Genomic DNA, 14,807 nt, shown 5'->3' on the forward strand with positions numbered 1-14,807 from the left:
TGACCTGATGTACTGTTTCCTAGTACTCGGCCCAAGAAATTCAAGCTGCTTTCACCACCTAGATCCTCTACCCCCCAAAAGCCATAGCACTCCACCCCCCCTCAACTCTCTCCCCGGCAAGACAAACGAGATGATCTGTTTGCAGCATTTCCAGGAGCTCATGGGGGTGGGAGAATCTGAGAGAGATGAGGACACAGGCAGCACATCCAGCTCCACTGAGAGGCCATTAGGCTTGGCCTGAGGGTGGCAGTTGGCTGGCCCCTGTTTTTAGAGAAGCCTGCCCAGGATCTTACGGCCCAGAGTTCTCTCTGATCCTCAAGGTTTCTGTCACTCTTGCCTCTACCCCCTCAAAAAAGACTCCAAGGGAAGAACTTTCAAAGTCGCTTTCTCATTCTAAATCTCACAGCCCACTCACATGAAGCCACCAGATCTGTGACTCGTTTAGAAGCTTCCAAAGCTTCCTTGTCTTGTTGGATGCTCCCCCTCCCCCAAGCCCCTCAGAGCTCTTGCCAAGTCAGCTTACTTGACCAGGTAGTGGGTTTTATCCAAATCCTACTTATCCTTTGAGACGTCCTCCAAGACATCACATCTCCAATTAGCCTTCCTCAGGCCGGTTGGGTTGCCAATCGTACTTTTCCCCTGACCTTTAGCAGAGCACAGGTACACCCGGGAGACTGTCTTGCATGCCTTCAGTCTTCTAGGTCATGGCTTCCTAACCAGAGGTGATTCTGTCCCCCAGGAGACATTTGGCAATATTCAGAGACATTTTTGTCCCCGACTCTCCCCAACTGGGGAGGTATGCGACTGGCATCTAGTAGGGAGACACCAAAGATGCTGCCAGGCATTCACAGCACACAGGACTGTCCCAAAGCAAAGAATCATCTGATCCCAAATGTCAACGGGAGGTGTGCTTCTTGGGCAAGTAACCTGCACAGTCAATAGGGCCCAGCTCTCAGAAGGGCCCCCACTTGTTCTTATGTTCTGCTGTTGCCATGTTGAAATTTTTGGTAACTTCTGAACAAAGGGACTCTGTGTTTTCATCTTGAGGCCAGACAGTTTATGCAGCCAGTCACGGTCAATGGTGCCAATGTTGGGAAATCCAGTCCTAGGCTCTGCAGTAGGGATGTAGACGTGAAGATGCCATCCCTGCCCACAAGGAAGGAGGGGGAGGGGCTGTCTCTGTGCTGTGATGGCGAGGCCCCAGGAGGGAGCACCTGACCGGCTTGAAGGGTCAGGGAAGCAAAGTCTCACTTCAGTCAAAGTCTACGGGATGAACAGGAGGTAACTATATGGATGGGAAAGGAAGAAAAGGGTCCAAGTAGGAAACAACCTGTTCACAAGTGCCAGGCTCTGAAAAGCAGGAGCTGGTTCAGGGACTGTAGCCCTGTGTGGCCAGACTACAGGGTGTGATGAGATGGAGAGGTAAGAGACGAGGCAGGCTAGGAGGGGCCAGGTCTCAATCACATTAAGGAGCTCTTGAAGGATTTTAAGGTGGGAACATGATTAGATTTAATTTTAGAAAGCTAATCAGAGGTGGTGTAGCAAATAAATGGCAGGGATGAAACGTTGAACAGGGAGACCAGTTAAGGGACAGAAATGTTGTGAGAGGAATGAAGTCGGGCAGGAGCAATACCACAGGAAGGGCGGGAGAGAGACCCCCAGAATGGGTGAGGTTGAGCAGGCTTTGATGGTCCCTGAATGGTTATTGTGGATACCACATGTAAGATGCTTATGTTTGTTCTCTTTTTACTCTCTCTTTTCATCCAGACAACAGACTTAGAGGAATATTACATTTTAACCATTTTACATCTGAGGAATTTAAGGCTAAAGAGATTAAAATACCTTGTCTAAGGTCACACAACTGACAAGTGACAGAGCCAACATTTGAAGACAGGCATGTCTGATGCCAAAGTCCTTGTCCTCCCACAAAGCCACAGAGACCCTCTCCAGGGTACTGAGGAGCCAGGGTGACCAAGAAGATGTCCAAACTGGCCCCAGGTTAGGCACTTTCCTTACCTCATGGTCCCACGAAACTCCTCAAGCCACACGGTCCACTCTTGGTGTTATATATCAAATTCCTCACTTCCTGGTGTCAAATTGATTTCTTGGCACATAGTAGATAATTGATAATGTCTAAAGAAGGAGAAAAATTACAGTAGAAACATGAAAGACTAAAAAAAATCTTTCAATTGACATCACCAGGAATCAGAGAAATGCAAATTAGAATAATATTATAATTATCATCACTATTATTATTAATCATTATTATTCTCATTTCTGCCTATCAAATTGACTGGCGGTGGGTAACTTGGTAGAATCTTTCTGAAAAGTGATTTGACATTATATATCAATTGTCTCTAAAAAAAAAATCATACCCTTTGCTGAGTGCTCAATCATTTCCTTAAAATAAGAACACAAGTAAAGATTTATGAACAAAGATAATCATCTCAGACTTTTTTACAATTTAAGCAGAAAAGTAGGGGGAGGGCAATTTTCCAAACACAAATGAATGAGTAATGATATCCATTCAAATGATAGAATATTAAGTCTACAGAATTTTTAATGACATGAGGAAATTACTGCAATACAACACTAAGAGGAAAAAAAGAATTTAATAACTACAATTATATATATAGTAAACTCCTCATTTGTGTACACAGAGTTCCCAGCTAGAGCTTAAGCAATATTTACCCTTGGGACTGAGACATGTCTGGAAATGGTAAGTGGAATGGTCAGAAGAATCCAGCAGAATTGTCCTGGGAGAGAAATCAGCATCAGCAGGGAGGGGACCAGGCAGTCAAGCTCAACCAAGACACAGAGCCTCAAACACAGGCAGGGCAGGGGCTGAGGAAGGCAGAGTGCCTGTCACTCAGTTCATAAGGGACTCAGAATGTATCTGAGTCAGCAGACAGGAGGTTCTACTGTTTAGATCTATCATGAGCCCATATCAGTCATATGTGGAATCAAAGAAAAATGACACAAATGAACTTATTTACAAAACAGAAACAGACTCACAGACGTAGAAAACAAACTTATGGTTACCAGAGGGAAAAAGAGGTGAGAAAGTATAAACTAGGAGTCCGAGATTTGCAGATACTAACTACTACACACAAAAAAGATAAACAACAAGTTTCTTCTGTATAGCACCGAGAACTGTATTCAATATCTTGTAGTAACCTAAGTAACCTATAATGAAAAAGAATATGAAAACAAATTTTTATGTATATGTATAACTGAAACATTTGACACAATACTGTAAACTGACTATACTTTAATTAAAAAAAAATTCACCATGATGTCTCCATTGCTTCAATGTACAGAGAAGAAAGAAAAGAATACCTGTATCTTTAATGATAGTGTTTGCTCAGATGAGGTCACGAGGAAAGGAGGTCTCCCCCAACACATGCCTTGGCTCTGGACACAATAGACACGGCAACCAACAAAATCTACAACGGATTCAGCCTCTGGCACAGCCCAGGGGAGTAATGAGCATAGCAGCCGGAGCCACTGGGTAAAGGTGTCCAAACTGATCCCAGGTGGACCCCCACCAGCGTGTCATCCCTCCAAAACATTTTCCCTAACCTTCTGGAAGTCTGAGAGCATCACTTTTGCTTTCAACTCGAGGACAAGCTTCTCACTTTGTTGTAGTTCTCTCTGCTGGAATGTCTACCCTCCCCTCACTCTGATCAATGTCCCACACTTTTGGAGAATGGGGTGGGAAAAAAAAAAAGGAGGCTGCAGAGAAAGTACATAGAAGGTGGACCCATCCTAAGTCTGTTACCCTCTGTCCAAACACTCCCAGCACTCCTAGAGCTCAAGCAGTAGGAGGAAGAAGAGGTGGACAGGATGATGGAACAGAAGATAAAGAGCAGGCAAGAAGTAAGAAAAATGAGCTGGAAGAGAGACTGTCACTGGAGGAGATCAAGGAGGTCCTGACATTGCAGGAGAAGCTTTTGGCCCCACAGGAAGAAAAGCACCAGCTTTTCCTGCAGCTCAAGAAAGTTCTACATGAAGCAAAAACAACCACGGCAAAAGGAGCACCTCAATGTTCACAGCAGCACTATTTACAATAGCCAAGACACAGAAACAGCCTAAATGACCATCAGCAGATGCAGAATAAAGAAGCTGTGGTATATTTATACAATGGAATACTATTGCCAGTTGCAGCAACATGGATGGCCCTGGAAATGGTCATTCTAAGTGAAGTAAGCCAGAAAGAGAAAGAAAAATACCACATGATATCACTTATATATGGAACCAAAAAAAAAAAAGCCAAAAGAACTTATTTACAAAACAGAAACAGACTCACAGACATAGAAAACAAACTTATGGTTACCAAGGGGGAAAGGGAGTGGGAAGGGATAAATTGGAAGTTCAAGATTTGCAGATAGTAACTAATATATATAAAATAGATAAACAACAAGTTCATACTGTATAGCACAGGGAACTATATTCAGTATTTTGTAGTAACTTATGGTGAAAAAGAATATGAAAACTAATACATATATATGCTCATGTATGACTGAAGCATTATGCTATATACCAGAAATTGACACAACATTGTAAACTGACTATACTTCAATTAAAATATATATATATATAAAATGCTGCTAGGAACATTAGGGTGCATGTATCTTTTCAAGTTACTTTTTTTCTTTTTAGGGGTGCTATGCACCCAAGAGTAGAATTGCTGGGTCATATGGTAGCAGAGTCTTGAATGAACGTGAAACAGCAGAGGGCTTCCATTCATTCAGCCCCGGGCTTTTGCTGTGCCAAACACACAACCAGCTAGAATGGGGGAAATGCATTCCTGAAAAAACTTGCTTGAGTACCTCTTTCTTCCCGCACCAGGCTATGAACCCTTGGGGCATTCCAGGCACTCCATCTCATCCATCTTTGCCTCCCTGGAGCCAACTTCAGACAAGTAAATGCCACTATAATTCTATAGGAGGCAGCATTGGGTAATGTTTAAGACTTTAGACTGTCAGGCTAATGTGGGTTTGTATCCTGAGTCTACTACTGATGGAGAGGCCTGGCAAGTTGCAGAATCTCTAAGTTTCCTTTTTCAAATCCATAAAAAGGGGCATCCTGGCAGTAGAACCTACTTCACTGCAGTCTTGTGAGCATTAAATGAGGTAATGCATGTAAAGACCTTAGCAAGAAGCATTTTATAAATTACTATGATTGACATGATCATAAAATCATAGTTATTATTGTACAATATTACTTATTAGCAATTATCATGATTGTAATCTAATAAAAATTCTATAATACAATAACAATTCCAACAGGAGTAAGTGGTGAATAAGTCAGCCAGAGGGGTTCATGGAGGACTCGGCAGAAGAGGGGGTGTTTGAACTGAATCTTGAGGTTCTCCAGGCAGAGGAATGGGGGGCATCCCAGCAACAGGACAGCATGGTCCAGAGCATGGAGCCGGGAAACAGCTTGGCTGTTGGGGAAACAGTCTATGATGCAGGAAATATGGTGTGCAGGGAGAGACAGAAGAGGACGCAGCACCAGATCGAGTTAGAGATATAGGCAAGGGCCTTTCAACACATCCAACCCATTTTTTTTATTCTTATTTTTTACTGAATTGTAATTGATTTACTGTGTTAGTTTCAGGTGTACAGCAAAGCAATTCAGTTATACATATGTACATATATATGTGTGTATTTTCAGATTTTTTTCCATTACAGTTCATTACAAGAAATTGCATATAGTTCCCTGTGCTATACAGTAACATCCATCCCATTTTTCAAAACTCAGCACAAGCTGCTTCTCCTTCCAAAAGCCTCTCATGAGCATTTTCCCCACCAGCAACCCCCACCTTCTCTGGATCCCGACAGTCCCCTGATTTTAAACCATACAACTTGGTGTTTAATTTTTTTAAGGCAGTATTATTCTCTGTGAAAAGGAATATATTTATGTATATGTACAACTGAAACACTGTGCTGTACACCAGAAACTGACACAACACTGTAAACTGACTGTACTTCAATAAAAAAAAAATCCTTCTCAAAGGCTGAGGCAGGGGAGTGAAAAAGATAGTATTATTCAAGATTCTTCTGTGCAATAGTCAATATTTTTCTCTCTAGCTTCCTAATTCTCTTGTATTACCCCTGACAAACAGCACCCAGGAAATCTTTAGGAGACCTTGGTTGATAACTCCTCGTTGTTTAGAGCCTTTTCTCTGTGCTAAGTAAAAAGAATTTCCCCTTTCAGCCCATAGTGAATGACTGGGTCATACCAGAGCATTTCAAAATGGCCCCTGCAGCTCCAGGACACTGGTGGCCAAGGGGACATAACCATGGCTGACTCCATCTCTATCCCCAATTCAGCATAGCCTCCTGTCTTTTCTTCACTTCCTTAGACAGGGACAAAGGTGGCCTGTCCCCTCACCAGGCCAACATGTAGTAGACGCCATCAACAGTGGCCAGTATTATTTTTATTAGCCAAGCTTCACTTGTAAATCCTCAAACATCTATCAATCTTGTTTCTATCCCAGTGCATTTCCTGACTTTATCGTTTCTAGCCACCATAATGGAGCTGTGTTAAAGCTGTAGATTCTTTTCCCTCTGGAGATTTACAAAAGTAGAGGAGTGTTCTCTGCTGGGGATTGGTTTCTGGGTGGCCTGGCAGAAAGGCTAGGGCAGAGAGGCTAAAATTGTTGATTCCCCTAGTTACTTCCATAATTTATAAGCAAAACCATCCTCCACTGACAATCATTTTCATAGGGCTCACACAAGCTTTCAGGTCAATTAAATGACCTTCAGAATGAAGGAGAAGCTGGCTTCTTCAACTGGAAATAGGTCTCATCCATCCAAAGTTCAAGTGCCTTGCCTTAAATACTTACTATAGTCAGATGAGAAGACACATACAGTTCTTCCCAGAAAAGTACTGTTATTAGAAAAGAACAGGCTGGAATTAGAACATTTCCCTATTTACAAAATCCCCTGACACCGGGCTGCTGGTGACTGGAGGTTAATGCTTTCTGGGAAGCGAAGAGTTTAAAGATAGATGACTATAAATACTGTTAATAAGCTAGGGAAAAAACATTCATTCATTCATTCTTTCATTCGTTCATTCATACATTCATAAGTTTAGCAGATTCTGAAAGAAATATTCTGATTTATCACTCATAAAACAATAGACTATAATAGTCAGCATGGATTAACCTGAAGAGTTTGGGTTTCCCGTTAGTCACCCACTCCAGGAAGCATCTCCAGCCTCCTGTGTATAGATTATGCCCCTCCCCACAAAATGCATTTAATATTTTGTAGTGTGATGACCTCTTATCAGATCTGTATCTCTAACCAGGCAGTAAGCTCTAGGAGTTTCATGTAGTTCATTACGGTGGCCTTGCACATAGCAGTTGCTTAATAAATATGGGTCAAATGGTTGGATGAAAGATCTGGAGTGAGTATTCATTCATGTGTTCATCTATTCATTCATTTATTCAATCCCTAACAATACCTGGAAAGGATCTTTATCTGGGAACTTTATAAAAAGAAAAGTAATAAACTCAGAATAACAGATCTTCTACTTAAGGATGGGAACTGGCTCTGCCAAGTTGGTTGGGTCACAGTCAGACCCACGAACGAGTAGATTCCAGAATGTGAGTGACTGGAAACTAGATGAATGGACAGATGAGTATACAAAACAACTACAAGGACTTGCAACAGAATTCTGAGACTAACTTTCAGCCTCAGACAGGTGTAGCTAAGGGTAATACCTTGTTTTCGTTTACAGTCTCTTTTTTCATTTTCCTGGGATGAAAATGCCTCCATGAGGCAACTGTCTCCTCCATCCACTGCAATCTACCTGCCACCCATAAATTTATCTGTATCTGCTCTCCATCTTGTATCCTCAGCCTCTTCCTCTTTACTCATTGTGTTTTCATAAATGTGGTCAAGATTCTCTGTTCTTAAGTTTAACCACCCCCAACTTGAGGTCATATTCCTAGAGAGGCACTTCCTAACTTCTCTCCTTTCCTTCACACCCAAGATTCTCGCCTTCACTTGTTCACCTCTTAACTACTCCTCAAGCCATTATATCTTGCTTTGCTACACCCACCATTTCATAGGAATTGCTCTTCCCCATGTTACTCGCTAAAACCAGTAAATACATCTTGGTCCTTCTTTTTCCTGACCTCTGCAGCTTTTGCCATTGTTGACCAAGCCTTCTTAAAGGTCTTCCCCGGGGTTTCAACGATGTAATTTTCATAGAGATCTTCCCCACCCTTTCAGATCTTGGTCCTTAATCACGGAGGCCACTCCAACTCTCAGTTCTTCTTCCTTCAAACACTAATCCTACTTGAACTCACTCAAATCTGTGTCTTTAAAGATCATCCGTATGCTTGTGCCTCCAAAAATCTGTCTGTCCAACCCATCCCAGCACCTTCTCTAAGCACCAAACTTCCGCATGGAGCTGCTGGCTAGACATCTTCAGCTGGCTGTGCCAGAGGCAGATCGCACACAGCATGTTTAAAACGGAACTTGTCTTCCTCCAAACTCTGCTCCTCCCTTCCACGCTCTCCACCCCTGTAAATGTCACCTCTATCCATTTAGTCATTCAGAACAGAAACCTGGGAATCCACATCGGCTCCTTCATCTCTAGCTAGTCAACAAGACCTACCAATTCTATTTCCTGAAAATTTGTTTAAATCTGAAATTCCATCCAATTCTCTCCATCCTCATATCTGCTGCCTTCATTCAGGCCACCATCATCTCTTGCCTGGATTAATACCATCTTCAAGCTGTTCTTATCCTCGGTTTTTTATTTTCTACTTTGTGACCAAAGTGATCTTTCTAAAAGACAAAAGAATCCCTTCTCTCTCTCACCTTCAACTGCCTTAAAACCTTTCATGGACTCTGCTGAAGACCTCAGGGCTAGTCCACAGTCCTCATCCTGCCATTCAAGGCCCTGCCCACGTCTCCAGCCCCACCTGCAGGCTTCCGTTACATCTATCCGTCCCAATCTGCTTGTAGTCTCTGGACTTTGTCACTTCTCTGGGCTCCTCGCCTAGAATACCTTTCTCTCTCCCCTTCTACACTTAGCAAATTTCAACTCAGTTTTAAACCTAGCGCAGATTATCACCTCTTCAGAGAGGTCTTCCTTGACTCCTAGACTGAGTGAAGGGGTGTCTATGTGTTCTTATGATTTAAACCCATGGTGGCCTTTCCTCCATACTTGCCAAAAGCAATGAGAAATGTGAAGGTTTTAACCCCAGTGTCCCTAGCCTAGCACATAGTATATGTGAAGCATTTCATCATTGTTTTGCGAACAAGTGAATGATCGATGGGTGGAAGGAAGGAAGGAAGAAAGGAAGGAAGGAAGGATAGAAGAGAGGGTAGCTGGGTAATTAAGTCATCTGTAACTCTTAATTTCACTCCACTTTGCATACCCATAATGCCCTCTAGTGACTGATGAATTAATTGTAGGTTCAGAGGATACTGGACCAATCAGAAAACACATATTGAGAACCTAATATGTGAAATGCCCAGTGCTGGGCACTGAACAGGGTCACAGTCTAGTAGAGCAATAACACATGTACCACAAGATCACTCCAGGCTGGGTGCTAGGTAAAGCCACAGCCAGGTAAGGTAGCGATGACAAGAGTTTGAGAGTAAACAGCCTGAAACGCTGCCAGGACTGGCGTGGGAAATTTTTCAAGCCTCCCTAGGCCTCAGTTTTCTGGTCTATAAACACTGGGGTCACCACACCTGTAGCTCAGGATTGTTGGGAGGACTGAAAGAGAAAATGTTCACCCCAGGAACATGCGAGGTTCCTTACAGAGCAGGCCCTCAACAAAAGCTACCTTCTTTCCTCTCCAGCTGCTTGCTTGCTCAGGAATCCACAGCTCCCCCTGGAACCTATTAGAGTGGAATTGAAATGAGGAGAAGGAAGCTCCCTCCATGCCTGGGGAGCTGGCACATCTTTAAAATCCTGGGTTTTCAGAGGCTGGTGACTCCCAGGAGTCCATGTGGTACCCAGGAAAGTGCTCCTGTAATCCAGACCATCTCTGCAGGCTGAGCTGGGCGTGGATTCAGCTGAAGCATTCACTGCTCCCCTTCGTGTCCCGTAGAACCACGAGCCCTGCTATCGGCCCAGGCTGCCTTCTTACAGCATCTGGAGATGACAGTGGCATTCTCTTCTCCTGAAGACGCTGACTGCTGCCCACAAGCTACAGGACACACTCCATCTCCTTAGCATGACCAGGGAAGTCCTCTGAGTCCCAGGCTCCTCCGCCTCTGCACCCATCTGCACCCTCTTCTCCAAACAGACTGGGCCCTCATGTGAGCCACAGTCCCCAAACACCCTGTTCTCCAGCTCCTCTGGGCCTTCTTCATGGTCCCTCTGCCAGGAACATTCTGTTCCAGTTTGGCATCTGGCAAAGTAGTCTCCATTTTCTAAGAACCAGCTCAGGTATAAATTCCTCTGAGCAGCCTCCTTGAGTCTGGGTTAGCTGCCCTTCTAGTTGACCTGCGGCACCTCTGAAGCCATGAACACTGAGAAAGGCCGAGTCAAAGCCAAAGGGTGTGGCTGGAGGAAACAGAGCCAGAGCAAAGGCCTCAATTAAAGCCATGTTAGGGGAAATGCAGAGTCACCAAGAAAACACTAGCGGTTTCCCTTTAGACATTTTACACGTACCTTCCATGAGCCAGGCACACATTTAATCTGCACAGCCAGAGGGGAGGCTAGTCTACTGTGATCCCTATTTTACAGATGGGGAGACCAAGGCACAGGGAGGTCAAGTAACTTGCACGAGCTCGCAAAGCCAGTAAGTGACAGAGCTTTTGGGAAGGGCAAGACGGTCTCAGGAATAGGTGAGGAAGAAATTCTTCTAGAAGCAGAAATAATCAAAGGGAGGATGATGAGCAGGGCGAGAACAGGGCAGGCAGGCAGCTTGGCTATTCATGGAGACATTTATTCAATAAAATAAGCTTGTGCATCTGTGCCTGGTTCTGTATTTGGCTCTGGAATTACAGTGGTAAACAGGTTCAGTCCCAGGCCTTATGGAGCTCATAATGCAATAGAAGAAACAGACAAATAAGCACATGACTAGATAAATGAGTATACATTATGCAAAGTGCTAGAAAGGAAACGTACATGGTACCATGAGAGTGAATAGAAAGGGATAGCTAAAAAATATCGGGACTCCTGAAGTGACGTGCACGCTGAGACAAGACAGATGGGCTAACCAAACAAAGGCTTGGAAGGGAGAGAGCTCCAGGCAGAGGAAGAGGCACGTGTCAAGTTCCTGAGGCGCAAAGGAATCTGGACTTTCCGGGAGCTGGAAGCAAGCCAGTGTGGCAGAGGGGCAAGAAATGAGGCTGTAGGCACAGGCCAGACCATTGAGAGCTCTGGGGCAAAGCACGTGGGAAGAGGAATAATGGGATGGTGGAAAGGGTAGTTAGAGGAAGGTCTTGAATGTTACCCTTAAAACCTGGGACTTCATCTTTGATGTCCAAGATGCCTCGGTATTTGGGGAGCCAAGACAGGGTCTTGAGTGTGTCATTTTTGGAGATGAAAAATAAAAACAACCCAAAGGGTATGTGTTTGGTGGGGTAGGTGTGGGGAAATCTGAAATGGTCAGAAGGCAAGCAAAATGACCATCCAAATGGGTCCCAGCCTGGAAAGAGTTAACCCCTTCCTGCCCTCCACATCTTCATCCACCTAAGCACTGCACAAAATAATAAGATATCATTTCTCAGCATCCTGCTAGGTAGCATTTAACACTGAGGCAGGGCGATAAATCAGGCACATATCATTTGAGCCCTGAAGTATAGTAATTCTTCTTTTAATGCAACATCTGGTACAGATAATACAATTTGCAGGGGGAGGGAACCAGGAATGCTCTGCAGGGCCCTCATTATTGGGAAAGCCATGCTGGAAGGCTGACTTCCCGCCCATCCTTCCAGCAACACTGGGGACTTAAAAAGGAGCTTTCTTATTACTCCCTTGGCCGGCCAAAAGGGAAATCGAGTTAATTATAGACTTGTTTGCCGGTTATTAATTAAACCCCAGCTAAACATAAAAACACAGGGGAAGTGCCGTTTCCCGCTCCGTGCTTCCAGCCTCTCTGAGCTGAGGAATGACGTCTCTGCCCTTGCAGTCCACTCTATGTCCTGTTTCCTCTGCGGATTTTCTCAGGAGGGTCCCAGGGCCTCTGCCCTGTGTGCAAACAAAACCTTATTTTTAGCTGAGAAGGAACACAAAATGGAAAGCTATGAAATAGCAGGGGGACAATAGGAGGAAGCTTGCAGACACTGACTGGTTGGGACACTCAGGGTTCCAGGGCTACCACACCCTCCTGCATCCTGCAGCCTCCCAGGTCCCACAGCATCCCTGGTCCTCGGTCAGATACCCCAGCTTCTTCTGCACACTTGCTGCGGGGCAGCACTGCATAGTGACTAGAAGAGCCAGCTTTGTGGCACACGACCAGAGCCCCACGCTTGCCCCAGCTCACTAGCTCCTTGGCGTTGAACGAGTCCCTTCATGTCTTGGCTTCAGGTTTCCCTTTCTGAAATGGAGACACTAACAGTGCCCCCTCCTAGGTGTGCTGTGAACTTTAAACACGAGGAAGCCTGTCAAGGATTCAGCAGGTACCCAGCACATGGTTGCTCAGAAACACTAGCTTCCCTTCCCTCACTCTTCAGGATGACAGCTTTCTTTTCCACATAAGTGTCCAACTCAAAAAGATGCACGTGTGACCCTGACACAGCTGAAAACCTTTCTATGCCTCTATTTTCTCATCTTCAAAATGGGGTCAAGACCAGTGTCCACCAGGGAAGATCACTGGAAGAATTAAATTAGATAATGGGAGCAACCTAGTGCCTGGCTCTGATCAGATGATTAATATATGTTAGTGACTAAATTATCTAAAAACAATCCCCAAAGTAAAGATGAGATTCTCATGCCAGTATCTGTGGCATAAAAAGGAAGACAATCAGTCAAAGGGAATCACATCGAACTAGACTCATTTCCCACTGGGGTTGAGATGCTAAATTATCAGATCAAGAGCATTATACAAATGTTGTACAAAGACATCATAAGAGAATTTGCTAGATTCCTTGGCAAAATCTAGCTAGCCCACCAACCCAGCCTCCTCAAAATCGTCCCAGGGGCATGTTCTCTGCTTGTCCATAAAGAGCTGTGACCATCCCTGTCCTATTAGCCTTAACCATGCTATTTCTCAGATGGGAAGAGCCAAGGGCAGAGCCCTCTGACCACCAGTGATTTCCTTCAAAACAAGATTTCTCAATGTTGCTAGTCACATGGAGAAAGTAGGAAGCATTCCAGTGGGATTTGCCAAGGAAACAAAACTTGAGAGAATAGGTCATGTGACTTCTGGGCTCCAAGCACCCCGCTCTTTATACTCCCCTGCACTGCCCCGATCTTACCGAGCCCACCCACTAGAGCAGGTGTGGGCGGCCCGTCCTGCCGTTGGCTTTGCAACTTGGGTTCACAGACCTTCATTAGCATCATACAGTTGAATTCAAATCATTTATTCCTCTTTTTTTTATTGTTTTAAATGTGTCATTTCCATTTTCCACCCACCTCAAAGCAGCAATCCTTACACTCAAGGTCAAGTCCTAGTTTTAGCAGCTAAGGTCCCTATAACATAAAAGCTGGAGATGGAGCGGTAAACAAGCCCTAGGAGATCCCCACTGGAGAGACAAATAATCAACACGTAGTTACACAAATAGTTAATCAATTATAACTTTTTCAGCTGCAGGTGCCAAAAAGAGCATGTAACAGAGGGACCAGAGCTTGTGTTTTACTTGATCTCCTAAAAACCTTTTCGGGAGGAGTGCACAAGACTTTATGCCCGTCCTAAAGGTAAAACCCAAGCCAGAGAGCTCATGTGACAGACAGAGCACGGAGCTGTTGTAGAGGAAAGGAAGAGAGAGAGCCGGAGGGTGGAGGGAGGGCAAAATATTTATAAACTGTAAAGTGCTCTCTATTTGAGACAACAGCTGTCATTCCTGTACTCTGGGATACCAAGCCGGAGATTCCATCAAAAAATTTTTAAATAGCTTACATCAGAGTTTCCGTATTTCTTTCCCTTTTCCAGCCTTCCAGGGGATGGGATGGGGTGGGATGTGGAACTGGGTGAGGATGTCTCAAGGTAAATGCCTACCCTGTATTCTAGTGCCTGCCAAATAAAATTCTTCATATATCAGCTGTCAGATCTTGGAAAAATGATTCAACTTCTCCGATTGTTCCCCCAGTCTCCAAGAAGTGGATGATAATATCTACCCCACAGGATTACTGTCAGCATTAAATGAAACAACGTATATACAGCCTGACACGTATTAAGTGTTTATAAAGAAGAGTTCTCTTCCCTCCCCTTCCCTTCTCTCTGGAGAGGTCTTCATTGCACAAGAAGATGAGTCAGCTTTCTAGAAGCCCGGCAGGAGGTGGCTGTCAGAGATATGCCCTCCCCTTGTCAATACGTGGCTTTGGTCTTGGCTCCAGGAACTTAAAATTTTAAAAGAAATGTAATTGGCATAGCCCTCACTCCTAATTTCCCACTTGCTGTTCATGCCTTACCAATTGCACAAAGGGCAGAGTGGTTCTGAAGGAAAGGATGTGTGTTTGGAGGGGGCAAGTGTACAATGGGAAGTTTCCATGGTTTTTATTTACAGCTCTGAGACCCTGTGAATAGTTTAGTAAGAAAATTCTTTTTCCTTTTTCTCTAAGTGTCGAGCAGTGATGCATTTGCACTTCTTCTTAAACAGAAAAGTTTGGGGAGGGCATTGGAAGTAGAGCCTGACTATTGCATTCCAAAGACTTAAAGAGCC

General features: G+C 44.3%; 1 long non-coding RNA gene across 1 annotated transcript in view; it reads right to left on the bottom strand.

The window, feature by feature from the left end:
• The window catches only part of LOC116283096 (uncharacterized), a 327,554-nt gene that overhangs the window by 286,423 nt on the left and 26,324 nt on the right, over positions 1-14,807 (bottom strand). The window contains exon 2 of the long non-coding RNA XR_012079083.1: positions 2,017-2,133. This is a non-coding gene — a long non-coding RNA (uncharacterized lncRNA). The remainder of the gene's footprint in view (positions 1-2,016; positions 2,134-14,807) is intronic.

This window comes from Vicugna pacos, chromosome 13 (assembly GCF_048564905.1).
Source record: "Vicugna pacos chromosome 13, VicPac4, whole genome shotgun sequence".
Taxonomy (NCBI): domain Eukaryota; kingdom Metazoa; phylum Chordata; class Mammalia; order Artiodactyla; family Camelidae; genus Vicugna; species Vicugna pacos.